The sequence below is a fragment of the Ceratotherium simum genome, chromosome 23 (assembly GCF_057802395.1).
Source record: "Ceratotherium simum simum isolate JZ-2026a chromosome 23, ASM5780239v1, whole genome shotgun sequence".
NCBI classification, from domain to species: domain Eukaryota; kingdom Metazoa; phylum Chordata; class Mammalia; order Perissodactyla; family Rhinocerotidae; genus Ceratotherium; species Ceratotherium simum.
Window position 1 is genome coordinate 22,561,166 of NC_141922.1, and position 17,218 is coordinate 22,578,383.

Genomic DNA, 17,218 nt, shown 5'->3' on the forward strand with positions numbered 1-17,218 from the left:
GGGAGCAGATTCCAAGCAGGGGGGCCAGAGCCACTATAAGCATCATTGGGAGATCCATTAGTGTGAAAGTCTTATAGAACTAGGGAGCATTGTCGGGATTCCTTGATCTCCATATTTCCAGTGTCCAGAGAAGATATTCTATAGATATTTGTTAAATGAAGGACTCAAAGAGGAAAAGGAGAGAAAGAAGTGACATTTCAGGCTTTCTAACCACCCTTTCAAAGAAAAGCCTGACTGTTTTTCTCTGGCCATCTTTTGCCCCTTTGAGAGTAGAAGAGTTGACAAGGGTGTTGACAGCCAGAGAGAGGCAAGGCTCCCCAGGAAACATTAGCTGTTGACTTTTTGAGAGAATCTCAGCTGATGTGTTGTGCTGCTTTATCAGGTGTCAGTGGTATTTGAACCATCAAGTTATATCAATAATACATGTGTAGCTTACTTGTAATAGAAAGAATATCACAGATGAGTTCAAAGTCCAGTGGGCTAACATTTCTAAACCCATGCTTTGGATATGCACATGACCGCCTCATTCATGTAACTTACTTCATTGAGGTCTCTGCTCACGTGTTCCCTTTTCAGACATAGTCTCCCAACCCCACTCCCTCCCTCTCCCCTTACCCTACTGTTTTTCCTCATAGCACCTATCACAGTATGACATTATATTACATGATAACTTTTTATCATCTGTTTATCCCCACCAGAATGAACTTCTCTGCAGCTAGACAGTCTCTCTGTTTAGTTTCCTATTCCAGTGCTGAGAACAATACTTGATACAGAGTTGCTGCTCGGTATATATTTGCTAGATTCAAAGCCAGATTCATTCTGGCTTTTTTATCTGGTGATCTTCTGCAGGCCCATCTCTCTCATCCTCAGTTTTCTCGTGTATGAAATAAGGGTAAGAATTACAATATGGGGTTATTTAAAAACTTAAGTAAGAAACAGTATGTGAAAGATCCTGGCACAGTATCTGGCCCTTGGAAGGTCCTCAAAACTGAGTTTCTTTAACATTGTCTGTTTTAATTGTGTATGTTCTTCAAGAGTATAAGTAATTTTTCTTTGTGTTATATAGGTATTATTAGGTATTTAGGAAACTTGTTAATATTAATGATCTAGATATGAGTTGTAGTAATCAAATTTCATCATTGAGACAGAAAATCCAAGTTGGCCACTGACCATTAAATAAAATGTTACAGTGAAATTCGCTAGATGGCAATCTTGGTCTCAATATGGCAAGATTTGAGTGATTGACAAAAGTTTTTATTTGTTAAAGCAAATTGTAAATGACCATATTAGATGACACAAGCAGAGCAATAAATGTAGAAAGTGATTTAAGACTAGATTCTTATAATGTCAATCTTTTTCGATTTACAAATTTAAGTGGTATGTTTCTCCATAAAAAGTACATGTTAATGCAAAGTAGTGTCTCCTTAAAATGTCAAGTGCAGTGAATTACTAAGATGTTGCTAATGGTTTCTGTTTTAACCTCAAACACTCCCAGTTATTGTCTTGATTGTTACAAATAGCAGATATGCTTTCTGACACGATTATTACTTTATTAAATAATTTTTAATGCCCTTACACCTCTTCCATGTCTCTCTAATCATTTATTCATGAGGCTTATCATGTTCTGCATAAAACCAGCATGATTATATTTGTACCTGAAATTTTTTTAGATTGAGATGGATGGCAAAGATCAGACACCTTAAAAATACTTTGCTGCACTGTCCTCTAATTGCCAATTTTACTGAATGTGAAATATATTTACTTTCTCTTCATTGTGGCTTTCCTGGGAATAATACCCAACAAGCCAGTGAAAACCCAGAGGCAGTTCACAACAGAGCAGGCTTTCAGGTTGATCTTTCTTGGGCCACTTTTGGAGGAGTTTCATGACAAAATTATCAGAATGTCTTCATTATAGACATGAGTGTCCTGAATTACCGATCCTTGGACAGCTTTAAAGCAGACAATAAAGCGCATACCTGTTTTCCTTATCTTTCATTTGGGAGCCATTCAGTAAATGTTGGAGTTGAAGTATGTGAAGTGAAGTGAAGTGAGTTGTGATAAGTTAAAATAATCTTGGCCTTTAGGGAGAATATTGAAATGACTGACAATGCTTGTTTTTGGAGAGTGGGCATCATCATTTTGTATCAATGGTCCTATTTGCTGCATTAAAAGCTCATTTTATGTCTTTCAAGCTATGGGATCCTGCACCTGTTGAGTTAAGAAGATACTCTACTCTTGATCATTTTTGGGGAATGAAAATAATGGATGGTCATTTAGTAAAGGTCATTGGGCATCCTTTGAGGGGCAAGACTGCCTGAACTTAAATCCCTGCTCTTCTAGTAATTAGCTATGTGATCTTGCCTCATTGGTAGAATGGAGATAATAACCATAATCTACCTCATTGGGAGAATTAAGTGAGTTAATATATGTAAGGCTCTTCGAACATTACTTGGCTCAGAGTAAGCACATCTGTAAGTGTCTTCCAAGGCGCTGCAGATCTTTTTTCCTCTATGGAACCTCCTCGTGTTGCCCTTCTTTCTGGCTGTCTATGTGATTTATTGTCCGAGCCGCGTACTGTGAAACTTTATTATGTGTACTATAACCCTTTATTGTGCCTCTGCTATTTTCCCCCCATTTGTGTAAGTCAGTCTTGCCCACACATTTATAAGATCCTTGAGGGCAGAGATTGTGATCAGCTGTTTTTAAATCCCTCCGGTGCCCCCAGTAGCATCTTAGCACAGGGCTGGCTAAGTCTTTGACTTCAAATCTTTGGTAAAAACAAATCTAAATGACCTTCTTCTGTAAAGTCGGTGAGGGTCTTATTTTCCCATCCCTGTGAGAACTAGTTGGTTCTTTCTTAGCATTCCTTTTTCCCCTAAAACCTGTTTCTTTAACTCTTTCACTCTCCCTCCCTCCCTACCTTTCTATCTTCCTTCCTTCTAACCAAACCAACCACCTAGCCAGCTGTTCAAGAAATAAATACATTTTCAGCCTCCTGCTATGTGCCAAAAACGGTGGGAGTTGTTACGTATACAAACGATCAACTGAGTAGAGACAGCCCGTGTTTTTTTTGGAACTTTTACTGTAAAGGCTGGGAAGGGAAAGAACAGAGTCCTCTGACTGAATGACCATAGGAACCTACTTTAAATTGTGTAGCTAAAGAATGCTGCTCTAAGAAAGTGATATTTAAACTGAGACTTGAAAGTTGAAAAGAAACCATGGTGCCAAGATCTGGGGAGAAAAAAGATGAGGAAGGCCATGACCAGTAGAGGGAATTGTATGTAGGGAGGCATGGAGGTCTTCATGGCACTGAAGAGGGCCAGCAAAACTGGAGCCCAGTGAGCTTAGAAAGGAGAGTACGAGAGTGACACCTAAGTGATAGACAGACGGGGAGACCACACGGAGCCTTGCAAGCCACAACAAGGGTATAGATCTGAAGTGTGATGGAAGTCAGTGAGATGCCTGAAGGGTTGCATTTTCTCATTTCCATTTTTAAATCATTCTGGTTGCTTCTGTGGATAGTGCTTTGGAGGGGACCCAAGCCAACATGGGGGGATCAGGAGCTATTGCTACAGTTCATTCCTCTATTATCGTATTTAACACACTGGGTTATTTTAATGATTGATTTACTTGGCTCTTCATGTTTGCATCACTGGGTCCTAACATACTGCCTGACGAGTGGTGAGATATGTCAGAAAATGTTGAGGAGATAATGCATGAATTAAAAGCTGCCCTTAGTGGAGTCCGTGGGGATTGCTTCTCTTGTCTGTAAACTGATTTGCACTGATGCTGTGGTCATATGCTGCTATCTCCTACTGAGGCACATGGCACGCATGCTGCCTAAGTCCACAGGCAGGAGTAATCAAGTACAACATCCCCTCCCACTGAGGTGGGCCTGGGAGAGAGAACCACTTGCTTCTCCTTGTCTAGAGAATCATTAAATTACCTGACGCTAAAGTTTCCAAAAGGGTATACCTAATTTTTTCTTTGGTGGTCTAGTGGTTAAGATTCAGTACTCTCACTGCTGTGACCCGGGTTGGTTTCCTGGTCAGGGAGCCACACCACCCATCTATCAGTTGTCATCCTGTGACAGCTGCATGTAGCTGTGATGCTGAAAGCTATGCCACTGGTATTTCCAGTACCTGCAGGGTCACCCATTGTGGACAGGTTCCAGTGGAGCTTCTGGACTAAGACAGACTAGGAAGAAGGACCTGGCCACCTACTTCTGAAAAAATTAGCCAGCAGAGCATTGTCTGATATAGTGCTGGAAGGTGAGAGGATGGCACAAAAGGACCAGGCAGGGTTCCGCTGTGCCTTACACAGGGGTCCTGGGAGTCCGAATCAACTTGATGGTGCTAACAACAACAAATTTTTTCTTCGTTTTTAAAGTTTTTTGTTTGTGTGTGTATTTTGGTGGTATTCATGTTCTTTAAGGACCTTGCCTATTGAATCCAAATATGATGCTGGTATTGGGTTTATACTTTTCTCCCTTCTGCCTTCCTTCTCTTTGTACTGTTTTCAGGAGATAATTTGCACAACTCCAGAGTGAGAAGTGCTGTGATAGTGTGTAGGGATGCAGTGAACACAAATGACAAAAATATCTGCCCTTGCAGAGTTTACTTTCTAGGAGCAATTATATAAGAAGATGATGAGTATGGTGGGGGGAAAAAAAGAATAAGGGAAGGGACTGGTGGGTGGGGTCCTGGTCAGAGAAGGTCTCAAAGAGATGGTAACGTTTGAGCAAATATATGAAGAAGAGTAAGCTATGAAGATATTGAGGAAGAGCATTCCAAAAGAGGAGGTTCTGAGGCACAGTTTGCCTGGCAAGTTAGAGGAACGGCCGAGAGGCCAGTATGGTTAGAGGGGAGTGAGCTACGGGTGATTGGTAGGAGAGAGAGCAGTGAGATAATAATGGAGAGACAGATTGTGAAAGGCCTGTGGTCTACTGTGGCTTTTACTTTGAGAGAAATGGGGAACCAGTGCACAGATTGACCGAAGGAATTACATGTGTATTGACTACTCATTAAGTGACAGAGGGAAAACAATCTACCAAATCCATTTGTCTTGAAGTTGGTGTCCCAGGTATGGCATAGGAATTGGCTGACACCGGCCTTGAGTAACTATGACATATTGTCATTGCTTGGGTAGCTTAATATCAACTAATGGAGTGTCAACTCCTCCCTAATGAGGTCTTGGAGCTCCTGCTCCCTGCTGGAGAAAGACAGTCAAGATCATGAAAAGTAGATCCGTGCACCTGGTCCGCCCCAAGCAGCTGGTCATTAGGAAGAGAGTCACCCAGAACTGAAGTGGAGAGGCAGCCCAGGGTGGTGGGTAACAACAGGGATTCTTGGGCCAGACTGCCTGCGTTGGAACCCGGTTCTGCCCTTTGCAAGCTGTGTGATGTTAGATAAGTTCACTTCTTTGGGCCTCAGTTGCTACAACCATGAAAATGGGCATAATTGTGTTACCTCTTAGAGTTACCATGAGGATTAGTTACTACTTTCAAAGTGCTTTATAAATGTTTTAAATAAAATCCACATGTACTCCCCCACTTTCTTTGGGTTTATGCACCATGCTCATTACTTTGTGGCTCAAGGAAATGAGAGTGCTCTCCACAAAGCCCTGTTGGCTCTTCCCTGGGTCCTGTGTTTCCCTCTCTGTCTTTGGATGGTTGGTGGCTCTGCAGTTAAGCCTGACGGTTCAGGGCTCTCCTCCAGTCCTGAGTGAAAAGGGAACAGCAGCTTTGCTTTAAGGGAAACACCCTGCTGGAAGAAAATACATGGGCCAAGCCGTCATGCTAATTATCTAAGGCTCAAAGGAATTAATTTTCTGGTAGTCTTTGAGCTTACTGCCTTTTTAAAAAAAAGAATCATTTATTAAATTAATGTGATATAAAAGGATTTATATTTAAGTGGATGGTGACTAGAATAAGAATGAAGGCATATTGAGAACTCGAGGTACAGGGCCAGGCAGGCAATATTATTGAACATATATTAATTCTTCATAGGTTCTTAGGTTTTTGAGGAATTGTCATCTCTGTGATGCTATGCTTAGAATACTGTCTGGTTCTTTTTTACTCTAGAATCAAATAATTATAGAGAGGTAGTCTGACCAAGTACTGAGTACTGTATTATTCCAAGTGCTTTCTAAACACTATCTCGGTTAATTCTCACTTGGTGAGGTAGATAGTATCATCTCTAAGTCACAGTTTGAGGAAACTGAAGCCAAGAGACCTTACAGCTACAAATGGTGGAGCCAATGTTCAGAACTTTCTATGTCTCCCAAGACCCCATTTCTTCCACTGTCCTCTCCTGCCTCCCTTATTAGGTCACTGCTGGGCATTATGAGTCAAAGGACTTGGCCTCTTCTATCCTAGTAGGTAACATTAACAGCTTCCCTGTCAGAATTTTAGATCCTACTGGTGGTATTGTAGAATTGGCCTGGGAATAAGTCCCTGTGTGTATCCTGTTCCCAGTGTTCATTGGAGCTTACAGACTTTCAACTGGTATTCAAATCAAAGGATGATCTTAGTCATTCATATAAAGGCAAAAGATTAGAAAAATGAGACACTAGCTCAAAATAGAAAAGTGAAAAAAGTAAATAATTTGAGTTAAATATCTCTAGATTGTATTACAGCAAAGGATCTCTTATCAGCTGTTAACTCAGTTTGGCTATGTCTCAGAGAACAAGCAGGAGTTGCTGTTTGAGGATTACGAATAGCCATCGTGAATCAGGCATCAAACAGACCACAGAATCAGACGGCACTCCACTTTGGGGCTATAACTCGTCCAGATGATGAGAGAGGCCGGCTGAAGTGTTCAGGTACAGGAAGTGACGTGTCTGGGTGGGAACTGGTTGATGATAGGGTCTCTAAAAGACTTACATTTGTACTTTTGCCAGCAAATGGGAAGAAGCATGGAACACTGCTCAAGAGCTGGCAGAGAACCACTAGAGCTAGAGGAACAAATGCCATTTTCTGAGCACTGAGATTTCTTGGCAGAAATCTTTAATGTTTGGAGCTGCCAGAATGTGAATGAGGGCATGAAATAATTTTGGTATTTATTTTTACTAATTTTAAGAACATGCCTAGTATTGTCTTGTCCCTAGAGCCACCTGTTCAGATTTGTTGAATTGGGATGGAAACAACGCCAGGCATCTCTAGTCTCTCTCCCTGCCACTTGGAAGCCCCTCCACGTGATTTCCATTTGTCTCTCATGTACTCATGTGATGATAATATTAGCCATGTAGTAGACTGAGCTGCAGTCTGAGAGCTTTGGAACTGTTGGAGGGTTTGGCAGAATTAAAGATGTCTTGCCTTTCTGGGCTAGACTCTCCTTGGATTCTTTATCACCGTAAGATGAAAATTTCAGGCACCAAGGGACAGAAAACATCCAAAATGTATTTATTCTCCCTTTATTCCTGAAAAAAGTAGAGTGCCTAGCAAAACCCAGAAATTGCCTACACTGCCCCTGCCCTCTGCATCAAGGTGAGAATCTTCCCATATCTGCGTGGTCCAGGGCATGAGAACTGGGTCAGTTTACCCAGGCAGATGGCAGAGGGCACACCTGCAACATGCAGCTGAGACTGCCATCCACAGTGGGTGGTCATTCCAGTGTGGGAGGTGTTTTGACTCCTCTTTTTTCACTTTACTCAGGTCAGAAATTGTGGACCACTGGTGACAAGTCACAGTTTTCTTGATGCTTTGGGAGCAGGCTTAATGGTGACGCCCAGGCACAGCCTTTGCATTCCATTTGTGATACCAAGTGGCAGATGTTTTGTACTTAAAGGAATGATTTCTACAAAGGGGAAGGGCTTTTCACAGGAAATTTGCAAACATTACATTGCCTCCTCCCGCTTTGTTGCAGATTCAGTTAGTCTTCTGAGAAGGAGCTGCTAGGAAGGGAAGATCCTAGCAGTGCCTTGCTGGAGAACATTGAATAATTTGATCCCATCTGCTTCTCCTGAGAAGGGGGGAAAATCACATGGTGATGTTAGTGGATCTCAGGCTTCAAATGAGATTTTCCCAAAAGTCTTCTATAACCAGACTTAGCCATATCTTCCTCTTTTGTTTGCTTCCCTGATATCCAATTTGACATCTAGTAAGCCCACTAGCATTTATTAACTAATCCAACAAAGGTTAATTAAGTGCCCCTGAGAGGCAGTAGAGCATGGAGATTAAGAGTACAGACTAGAGCTAGACTGCCTGGATTTCAGACCTGGCTCTGCAACTTACTAGTTTTATGATCCGGTCAACTTACTTAATCATTCTATGCTCAGTTTCCACATCTGTAAAATGGGGGTGAAATTAGCATCTGTATCATTGGATTGGTGAGAACAGTAAATGAATTAATATATCAAAAGCACTAAAAACGATATTTGGCACTTAATAAACACTGCTAGGAATTTGTTGGATGATGGTGATGATGACGATGATGATTTTGTTGTTAGGCTGAGAATAAAAATACAGTTCTACTCTCAAGTGGCTAGTAATTTTTGGTGGGGATACAGGCAAGTCAGTCAACAGTTTCGTCCTGATTTGTGTTGTGTTTGGATAGGAGTGTGCAGTGGTGTGTGAGTAGGGAGGAGACGTGGTGGGGGGTGATGGGAAGGACTCTAGAGGGTATGATGTGCCAGCTGTGTCTCAGGCAATGAGCAGGGGTTAGCTAGGAAGAGAAGTGAGAGAAATGCCTTCCAGGTGAAGAGCCCACATGTGTGAAGACCTGTGTAGGAAGACCTGTGGGAGACAAGTTTGAGAAGCACAGTTTGCTATGGTTAGTTAGCATGTAGGGTACAGGTGAGTGAGGGGTGAGATATTGAATTGGAGAGGGAAGGATCAGCTAGAACAGAAAGGATCTCATATGTCTTGGTGGGGAATTTGGGTTTCATCTAGAAGGTGTGAAGCAGCGAATGACGGAGCCAAGGAGGTGGCAAATCAAAGAATTAAAAACATCGGTGACACTTAAAGCATTTTGAGTTTCCTCATCTGTAAAATCAGGGGCTGTGGGACTGCAGTTGTTAAGTGCAGAATGAGTGGACAGAATGTTCTCATTTTGGATTCTCTAGCAATAAGGCGGAAACAGATGGCATACTCCACTAGGATTTTTGCAAATAAATGTTAAGGAGGGGACCATTTAGAGATATTGGTAGAGTTTAGAAAACCAGCAGGGCATGGTAAGGGATGCAGTGGGTAGCTATAGAAGGGAGCCTGAAGGGGCGTGAGGAGCCCACAATGTGGCAGAGCTTGGTTCGGAGCTGAAGCCGCAGACGAGGGGCCGCTCGATAGAGGTCAGAGGGGAGGGACGAGCCGCTACCAGGACTGCTCGAAGCAGGCAAGGAGCAAGATACCCTGTCCTCTCCCTTCCTCCCACCCTCTCATCTCCTACTGGTGCCTCCCACTGCTGACCCCCCACTGGAAGCAAGAGAGCAATGTATAGAGGTCAGGAAAATGAGAACCAGCGCTCCTCTCAGGACAAACCATTTTGAGACTATTTTAATTCTTTTTTTTTTTTTTTTTTGGCTTGTCAAAATCCACTGTGAGACAATAGCTGTGGATAAGATAGGAATTTGGAAAATTTTTTAAATCACCTTTCTATTCTGAGTTGGAAATATATACTAGGCTTTACTATAATCAGCTACTTGCCCCTATTAGAGGCTTCTAATGGAAAACCACAGAATAAGTACAATAATTCCCCCTGTTCTTCCCATTTACTGAAACTCATCTGGGTGACAGGCTCTTGAGTCTAATCACCAATCCTTACGACAGTCTGAAAGGTGCTTTGTATTATTATTCACATTTTGTGGAGATGAGAATAGGAAAGAAAATCAAGGCAGTGCTTTTCCAATGGCACTACAGCTGTAAGTAACGAAACTGGGATTCAGACTCAGCTTTGGTTTTTGTCTATACCCCACTGCCTTTAGGCAATAGAGGTGCTTTAGATAGGTCTACTACCCTGCTTTGGGGAAGATACTGGGTACCTGGATGTCTGCCGTCATCACCATCATCACCATCATCACCATCACCACCATCGTCACCATCACCACCATCGTCACCACCACCACCAACAAAACAAAAGCAGCAAATAGATACACAGAACCAGAGGCAAGTTTTATGGACGCTAAACCTGAACATCTTAAGGAGAGTTATTTTTATCTAACTGTAGTTTTATTTTTTAATGACATGTTTCAATTTTGGCTTTATGAAGGAATTTTTATCAGATTCCCTCTTGCAAATGTTTTCGGTGCTGACATATTGGTTGTAATTTGGTGCCAATGAAACATTTCAATGGAATTATTGGTTTAGCCACTACTTTAATACTATTTACATGCAACCAAAATTTCTGCAATATAGTGTAAGATGAAACTGCTTCATGATCAGGACTGTCCTTCTGCTCCCACCCAAAATGGTAGCTGCTGAAAGTCCTTACAACTGCAGACTAGGTAATTGAATAATGTGTATACCAAATTGAGGTCCGAATGATGCTTTTAATAGCATAATTACTCATAATAAGGAAAAGGTCAGCACTCACTAGTAATTATCTATTCTCTATAATTTTTAAAACATGAAAAAAATGCTGTGGCCAGCACATCCAAAGGGGAAAAGGCACTGTAAAACATCACTGGTATGAGAGAACCGTGCTTTATTATTAAATTAGTAATTTCATTTGAGAGACACAATGTATAATTGATCAGCTAATTTGCCTGAAGCCTTTCATTTAAACACTGTATTTCATAGATTCTTAAACGCACATTCTCTTCACATTTTCACATTTCCAAAATCAGGCATCATTGTGTAACATAGTTTATTTAGCATCTTTCCTTTTCTGTCATAGCGGTACATAAAATAAATGTATGTCTTAAAATCGGTGGCATCTTAGATCAGATGAAATAGGGGTTCAGACCTTTTCATTTTTATTTTTTCCCAATGAGATATTCCTGAAAGACTAAAAGAACTCTTTGGAGGGAGCTGATGCAGAAGGCTACATTCACATATTCTAATAGAGTCATTCCTTTTTTCTAATTTATATTATTTGCCTTATCTGTGTGAGACACTGGGTTATTACTTTATGGGAGTAATAATCACAATGATAAATAGTGTCTTCTGCATTTGGATAGTGCTTTACAGTTTTTAAGGAGCTATTGCTTGCATCATCTTATTTATTTTCAGAGTTACCGTGGAAGATAGACAGCATTCCTGTTTTCTGGCTAAAGAATCAGATACAAACCTTCTGAAGGTTGGGTGACTCAACTAAGGTGCTCAGGTCAGGGTTGACAGAGCCAAAACCTGGGTCTCCCAGCTCCAAGTCCACTCCTTCCACTACAAAAAGAGAGAAAGCCTAAGACAGTGGACATGGGCTTCCAAAGCAGCTAAACCTAGGTCCAAATCTTCCTTTGCAACCTAACGTCTAGGCAACTGAGACCAGGTTATCTATTTTTTCCCACGTTAATTTGTTTAATTGCCTAAGTAAAACATGAATGTAAACGAGTTGTTTAAAGAAAAGGGTAAAATATGGAGTAAAAAGTCAAGTATCCCCCACCACTACCCCTTTTCTAGTATTTACTGCATGTGTGTAAATAGCTTTTTAGCATAAATGGAGTCATACTATTATACAGTATTTTGTGATTTCCTCTTCTCACATACAGTATATCTTGGAGATTGATTCATTCATTCAATAAATATTTGCTGTTCTCAGCCCTGAGAAGTCCTCATGTCGGTATATGTAGTTCCTGTCTCTCTCTCTTTCAACGGATGGAGTATTCCATTCTAAGTATCTATCATAATTTATTAAAGCATTTCCCTGTCACTGGACATTTGGCTTGGTTCCAGTGTAATTTCAATTACAGTTAATGGTACAATAAAAATATAAAAATCATAGCACATGCCTATCTGTGCAGGTTTGTATACCTGTGGGCTAGGTCCCTATAGGGAGAGGTAAAGGATGCATGTATGTACTTAAATTTTAGTTGCTTTTGCCTAACAGTCCACAAAGGAAGTGGAATCAAGAGTTTGTCAGAGTGAGCAAAATGATTCTCCATGAACTTCCCTTTTTTTTTTTTTTTCCCCATTTACAAAAGGGAGGAAATAACACTGATCCCTCATAGAGTTCTGAAAATCTTGCAGAATAAGAGTTGAAGAAAAGTAATGATAGCCACCCCATAGGATTTCACCTTCTTTTGTGGATAAGACAAATCCACAAAAAAAGTAGATGACAAGACAGTAAATGCCAAGGGCATCTGGATGGCACGGGCAGATTTGAAAGGTCAAAGGAAGATGAGAGGACTTCTGGCTGCTGTGTGGTGGGTGAGAGGAGAGTGGGTATTGGCCTGCCTAGTGGATGGGTAGAAACGTGCTGGGCTGTGAAATTCCAGGCAGAAAGAATAATGTGGACAAATGCAGAGAGAGATGAGTGTGATGGGACACTCTTAAAATGCAGCAAAATCCTATATGATATCGATGGAGCTGCGGCCTCTCACTGTTTGGATTAAAACTTTTACTTTGCATCTCATTAGTCATGCAGCAAGATAAGCCACTTTGCTTGGTCTCCTCAGCTTGGCCATTGCTATTTGTACCTCACTTGTCTGCACAGTGACAAGAATTATACACTCATGGACAGGCTACCAAAAATCCTGTATATTCCTCTGTTAGGGAATAGTGTTTATAAAAAGTTCAGCGGTAGAGTTGGAACTGGAGTGAAAAATCTAGTCTATTGCTGGAACGAAGCTACATTTCTGTTCAACTCACCTGAACTGCTCTGTGTCCAGCATTCTGCCAGGCACTTCTAAGGCGAAGAGAGAAGGGGACAAGAAGGTTATAAAACAAACTCTCAACCCACTAACAGCTTTCATATTAGAAATAGAGTATTGTTTCATGTGAACAAAGCCCTGTGAAGCACCACATGCCTCATTGGATCTCCCCCTTTGCAGTGTGTTATTTTCTAAAGGTGTTCTGAACCAATGGAAATAATAGCAGGGTAGTTGAAAGTTATTTTGGCATTTTAAAGGAGGATTCTGCTGCCCTTAGGGGTGGGTTTTTTGTGAGCATATGAAGACGGGTTGGTTTTCAGACAGTTGGCAAAAACCCATCCCTCCTTGCTAGTTCATGTTACTGCCTAGTGAAACTGCCAAAGATCATGATGTTATACTTTGTGGTCTGCTTGCTGTGCTGTTTGCCCACCATCCACTACCATTTCATATTGTTAGGAGTCAGGCCTGGTGTGTATGTATGTGTGTACATGCTTCCTGTGCTAGGGTACTCTGCTATATGTTATTGTTCACTGATTTCCACATTTGCACTGTTGATAGACTTTCTTGTTACTTGCCACAAAGAATTGTGATTTACAGGAATGGGATTACTGAAGGAGAAAGGGGCGGTACCTTGTGGCAGGTCTTAACTCCCACTGGATGGATAAAATGAACTGCAGCATGTGGCCACATGGTCCCCCATCCTTATGCATCGGTAGAGCTCAGAAAACCACAAGTCTTGTGATCTCCTCAAGGTCTTTTGGGGTCTTGAATTGGAATAGTGTCTTGTTGATTTGAATGTGTAGTGTAAGTAGCAGCCCTGAGTCATAGATTGACCCTGTCATAGATTGAGAACCATCTACTCTGCATTTTTGTCTCAGCCATAGTTGCTGGGGCAGGATTCACACAGACCCTTACCAACTAGCATGTTGGGCCTGTGCCAAGCTCCAAAATGGTTAGGAGCTGCTGAGCCCAAGGCTGTCCTAGATTGGATGTCCAACAAGCCAGTAAGGTAAGTAGCTGCCTTACTGTAAGGTAATTAGTCTCTATATGTCTTGATGGTATCTACTTTTCACTGTCTGCATTGCAGCAAAGATCACAGCCACGTGTTCTTCTGCAGGAGAACACAGAAGATGGCACTACCACTTTTCTAACTGAACCTGGATCTGAAATCCTAACTTTAAAGTCGAGGTAGGCAGAGCATTTGAAGTATAAGACAACAACAAAAACAGTAATAAAAATAGTAATAAACCTTTATATAAATTTTTCCATGTAGTAGAATCCCCAGGTTATCATTGGTTATAAGGGTTCAATGTAGCCATATGGACAAGGAAAGATAGTCAGGGACAAAAGCGTTTGAAGATTCGCCCGTTGTTTCTGAATAGATGACTCAAGAAAATGCAGTCCTGTCATTTTCTGTGCCCAACAGCTTGGTATCTTCTTTTGTGATTCCTACTAGGAATCATTGATTACCTAAAATGGTTTGTGAAGCAATCCAATTAAATGAGCCAAGAATTACACGTCAAGTGTTACCATCTTTATTTGCTTATGTCAAGTGGAGTCAGAGCCCTTCTGTGATCAGCAAAACAGGTATAAAGTGGTTGATTAATTTCAAGTTTTATCAAAATTTGTGGGCAGGGAACCTAATTTTCAGTTTAATTTTCCTTCCAACACACACACTCCATTTTTTTTTTTTTTTTCCGTTCTCTCTCTCTCTATTACTGCTAGCCGGAACACAAAATTTGTAGTTTCACTTGAGTGTTTGGTTAATAATGTTAATATGAATCCTTCTCTCTTCTTTTCTTCATTTTAAGTAATTTATAAAGGATGGTCAGTTACAGACATGCTTAAATACATGTCAGCCATTTTGAAGAATACTTGAAAAAGAAAAGATTTTCATTAAATTGTCCTTTAAAATACTTGCCACACTGAAATTATTTTGTGTGGTTAAGAATTTTTTAATGTGATTTATTGTGTGCCTACTATGGGCTGGACATGGAGGAAGTACAAGTGTGTATAAAAACCATACCTACAGCTTCAGTTTTCTCATATATGAAATGAAGATAATAACTAGGTTTATTTCATAGAGTTCTCATTAGATTATATAATCTTTGTAAATGTAAGCTAAGTTATAAGCTAAATGTTAGCTATGGCCACATGGCTTCAGGGTTGTCTTGGCCTCTGATCCTGTGACCTAGAACCAGTGACTTCCCTGGTCCAAGACCTCACCTTGCTCTCCAAGCTCCAACACCTGTGCTGGGACTCCTGTTTACTCTTTTCACATTGCCAGTGCCTGAACTATGACTGTTTTTAGTCCTATACTGAGATTTCCTCTGTAGAAGCACTGTGCTAGGTGTTAACTCCGAGCTGTGCAATGGTCTGTTTGCTGGTTTCTCCTTCTTAGTGTTGAAACATTGAGACATGAGATTGAGAACATCTTAATTCATCCTCTAATCAGCTTAGTTCCCTTAAGTTAGCACTAGGTGGTCAATGAAACCTCTTGTAAAGCAGATCCATCTTAGAAAACTAGGGAAGTGTGTAGGGTAACCAACTTGTCCTGGATCAACACTGAAAGTCTTGAGTCCCAGGAACCCCTTAAGGGATAGTTTCCCCATGACGGTCTCAATTTTAAAACTGAAGATCCCAGCTTCTAGGAACCTCCTTGGTCCCAGCCAAACAGAGATTTTGGTCACCCTAGGTTCAAAATACCAAGGCAGTCAAGAATGCATATCTCACGTCTTGTTTGTAAGTAATTATTTTGCCATAATACAAAAATAGAAATTAATTATTCCCTTTGAAATACAACTGCCTTTAAAGTTCTGTTACAGACGTGAGGCTGTTGTGTGGCTCTCCTGAGGGCAGCACCTGGAGAGTCACGAGGAATCCAGGTCTTATCTTTTGCTTTGTGTGTATCTGAAGCCATGTATATCCCTTCCTTTCTAGTTAAACAGATTCTGTAGGACTTTTCAGAATAACAAGAAGACAACTGACAAATAAGAAGTCTTGGTTTAAAATAAGAACTGTAACTGGCAAGCAGACAGATGCCTTGGGTCAGCTGATCACCTTCTTTTAGCCTCTGTAAAAAGAGTCAACCTAGAAAATCAAATAACCATGAGAAGATTGCTTATTAATCATAGTACCAGAGCATAGGAAGTTGAGTAATCATATTAGAAGGCCATCAAGTTTTATGAGTTCCACTCACGCATCTGCAGGTATATATCAATTCTCAACCCTGGCTGTGAATAGCATCATTGCGTCCTAAGTCCGCCTCGCAGAGATTCCAATTTAATTTGATTGGGGTGGATCTCAGACATTGCTTTTTTTTTTTTTTTTTTTTTTTTTTTAAACTCTCCAAGTTATCCTAATTTTCATCCAGGGTTTCAGCTAAGGATGAAGGGAACCCTCTCCCCTGCTGGCATGGGGAACCCTCTCCACTGGGTAGTACCCGACACATTGAAAACCATGCAGTTGGCTTCTGCTTTAACTCCATAAAGACCAAACCATTCTGTTAAAACAACACAGCGAAGCATAACATCCATTACTCTCTGTTTGTAATTTCCTGAGGAAGCTCCAGGTTATCTCAACAGGACTCGGGGATGTTTCCAGACTATTCCTTATGGTGGGATAGATCTTTGAGTGTCTAATATCCTCCATTTATAATTGATTCTTATTAGCTCCAGTTTTAGGTAATGCCATTTGCAAATCTTGCCCCCAAAGCTTTGAAGGACAGCCCACTGGGAGACTTTAAAAGGCACTGTATTAGCTCAAAATAAAGAAGCCAAATAATACCGTATAGAATTGTTTCTATGGGGCCGGCCCCGTGGCTTAGCGGTTAGGTGCGCGCGCTCCGCTGCTGGTGGCCCGGGTTCGGATCCCGGGCGCGCACCCACGCGCCGCTTCTCCGGCCATGCTGGGGCCGCGTCCCACGTGCAGCGACTGGAGGGATGTGCAGCTGTGACATGCAACTATCTGCTGGGGCTTTGGGGGAAAAATAAATAAATAAAATTATAAAAAAAAAAAAGAATTGTTTCTATGTATCCTTTAGTCCACTTTTTCAAAAGACTTTGTTCCTTCTTGACTTGCCTCTGGAAACTTTTGGGAGAAGCCTTTTGTTCTTCGCTAAATAGTCAACATTCCACTGGTTAGACTCCAAATTAGTACCACTTTCCCAGATATAAACAGCTCTCTACCTAATCTGATTCTTTCGCTGGTTCTAACTATGGTTAGCCTTTAATACCCTTTTTCTGGAGCCATCTTTGAAATGTTCTCTGTAGTGGTTCTTATCCAACTTTCATGGGCTATTGGAAATACCAAGTCGCTTTGTCCCTGCTATTTCTCATTTGCAGGTTTCTTCAAGGTAAACAGCTGTCATATTATACTATTTTACAACACAACCAGTTTATGTTCAGCAAAGTTAACTCCATCACCTATCATAAATATAAAGCAAGTGCATTTCTTTGCAGTGGTTATTTGAGGGGAT

The 17,218-nt window shown here is 41.1% G+C and overlaps 1 protein-coding gene across 5 annotated transcripts in view; it reads left to right on the forward strand.

The window, feature by feature from the left end:
• SAMD12 (sterile alpha motif domain containing 12) overlaps positions 1 to 17,218 on the forward strand; it is a 387,706-nt gene that overhangs the window by 127,411 nt on the left and 243,077 nt on the right. The gene's annotated exons all lie outside the window — the stretch shown is intronic.